This window comes from Pteropus alecto, unplaced genomic scaffold, assembly GCF_000325575.1.
Source record: "Pteropus alecto unplaced genomic scaffold, ASM32557v1 scaffold427, whole genome shotgun sequence".
In the NCBI taxonomy this organism is placed as follows: domain Eukaryota; kingdom Metazoa; phylum Chordata; class Mammalia; order Chiroptera; family Pteropodidae; genus Pteropus; species Pteropus alecto.
The window spans coordinates 483,610-486,730 of NW_006440618.1; positions in this window are offsets into that span (position 1 = coordinate 483,610).

The following is a 3,121-nucleotide window of genomic DNA, read 5'->3' on the forward strand; positions in this document are numbered from 1 at the left end:
ACGGGGTCAAGATGACCCCAGGAAAATTACAGGCTCAAATTACTTTTGACACAGGTGGCCAAACCCCTCTATGAAGCCACAAAGTGGGGAGAACAAGATCCCCTACTCTGGGAATCTACACAACAGAAGGCCTTTGAAAAAAGATCAAATGGGCACTCACTAATGCCCCCGGAGAGAACTCCCAGACCCATGCTGCTGTCCCCTGTCACCCTTCTCCCTTTCCAGGCAGCACTAACACCCTACTACAGGGCACAGGTGCAATCTTCTTGGGATAAGTGACATAATTTCACATTCAGACACAATTAGGATTGTGTTTACTGGTGGTCTAATGGTTAAGATTCGGCGCTCTCACAGCTGCAGATCAGTTTCAATTCCCAGTAAGGGAAGAATATAAAAAATAGAAAGAAGTTTCCTATGTACAAACTTCCATACTCTTTTATCAAGACCCAGATTTATTAGATGTCTCAATGATTGGAGCACCTCCTAGAGATCTCAAAATAATCAGGAGTTTTCTCCCCTCCTTCACCCTTGGTCTCTGAGGGGGGCCTGAGTTTTCTGGGGACCCCATCTATTTCATCACTCCCTGAGGAAACTAGATATGCACCCCCAGGGAATTACAAATACTGATGATGGAAAAATATGAGTATACACATGACCTCTGATCTGTATTTGTCCGTGAGCTATATGTAATATGGTAGTTAAGAATTCTAATTATGATAGAAAGGAAAATGTATGTTTTAAGTAACAGAAGGTATAAAGTATGGAGGTTTATTTAGAAGGAAATTAAAGGAAAGGTGTTTGTCTTGAAGTTGGTTATTTCTGAATGAGTGAGAAGAGGCAAACTGAAGGATGAGTAGTAGGTTTGTGAAAAGAAATCCTGAGAGGAAATTTTATGTGATTAAGCTAAACAAGATTAGAAATGTAAATGTCAAAAGTAAGCTAATGCAAAACCAGAGTTGTGTTTTAATGTTTCTTAGACTATCAGTCTGCTACTGATGTTATGGAAAAGTTTTCTGCATAGAAAACAAGGATTTCATGCTTAATCAAAATAATTTCTGTGTTTTATGTAGCCTTAACCAGTTTTCTGAGGCTTTTAGAGAATATACTAACATTGGCCCAATGTCTATACATTTCATAACTCGGTCTGTGCCCAATATGCAAAGGAAGCTCCAAAAGTTGGGGTCTACACCCCAACCCCACAGGCTGCCTTGGGGCCAGAGGTCTTTAAGGTGTCCAATAACTGGGATTGGGCAGAGAAGGAAGCAAAGTACAAAAAAGGTGCAAATTTTAGCTGCCATAACATCTTGAGATGACCCTAGGCAATAAAAACCTTGCAGACCTGGAGGGCCTTGATCTTGATTGGCCATGAATGGCATTTTGGGGACTGAGGCATAATCAATGTGCAAACTGCAGAAGGAAGGGCACTGGAAAGGTGAGTGTTCATCCAGCCCTGAGAAGCTGGGGATGGGTAGACTTCATAAGCCCTCACCCCACATAGCAAGTCTCTCATGAAGAGTCTGCTCTCTTCTCCAATAATAGAGGCCCAAGTGCTTGAAAGCTCCAGTCCTAGAGAAATCCACCACGATCACAACAGTAGAGCCTCAGGTCACCCTCGACATGGCGAGAAGGAAAAAAACTGAATTTTTACTAGATACTAGAACTACCTACTCTGTCCTGACCCATCCCATGGGCCTCTCTCCAATGTTAACTGCACAGTTACAGGGATAAATAGTCAACCTAATGTAATTTACCCTTTCCATTGTGAGACCAGGACTAGCAATGAAGTTCTCTGCCACACATCAGGACCAGGGTCCAGTGCGGAGAGCACCTCGTCTAGAAAACTGAGATACAATCAAAAAGGGGGATGGCCCCCTTGCCCTCCACATAAAGCACATTTGTGGGGAACCTAAGGCTAAACCATTTGTAGACAATCTACCTCTATGTCAGTGTTTCCTATGAACAGAGCAACTAACTCACCTCAATCTGTTGAACGTCAGCTCTCAACGCAAACAGAAAGAACTCCACCAGAAACTCAGGAAGGATAAGGCTATGCTTTCTTTAAAAATTTCTATTATAATACCAGCAGAAAAATGCATAACATTTACTAAGTGTACTAACTAATGTTTTAACATCTCAGATAATATGACCTTGAACTTCAACCCCACTACTTCTATAAGCTATGCAAATGAACATGTTAAATTACCCACTGAATGGCTTCTTATTAATGGAAGAACTATTTATTCTTAGGTTCCTGCTAACAGTACTGGGGGACCTTCTTCCCTGGGAAGACTAACTGTATTTATGCCTCAAAAGTCTCCAACTAAGCACCGCAGGGAACTCACTCTTGACCCCAGCTGTAATAGTGACCTACACTTATTTAGTCCAGATGAATATACTGCTTTGTCTTTATTTATTGTACTAGTTATGACTATTGCCCTAAATATAGAAGTCAACAGGATAACCTGCTCCATGGCAAAAGCCTTAAATGCAACCTCTCAGGCCATCCATGCCATGGGAGAAGAATTAGGACAGGTCAGAGAAGCTATCCTTGAAAACAGGGCCGCTATAGACTATTACTTAGAGATAACCATGGATGTAAAAAATGTAAAGGAGTATGTTATTTTAATCTCTGAGAACTCACAAGTAATTGAAGAAAAAGTAAAACAAATTCGTGATGTGTCAAATATTAAACAAAGAACAGGAATTTTGGTCTTGATCTCTCCCCCCTCACTTCCTGGCTGCCCAGTCTCACTGGGCTAAAGGAAGCATTTCTTATTTTCATTTTGTTTATCTTTGTAAGAATTATCGCTTGTTGCTGCATTCAATGCACTTCCACCTGTAGGTCCGTTGTCAGTTGCATACCTAACACAAAACCAAAACCGAAGGGAAGAATTTTCTTACAGCAACAAAGCGATCAATTTCATCTTAAGCTGGTCTCATAGATATGAGACTGATCAAAAGAGGAAGGAAATGATATAGGACATCACTTGTAAAATTCTTAATCTTTTAGCAGGAAATGATAAGGGACATCTCTTGCAGAGTTCTTAATCTTTTTTAGTAAACCTAGTTAAGTTTTCTTCCCTCCTTTCTTTGGGAAAAAGTCCCTCTCCCGCAAATACCG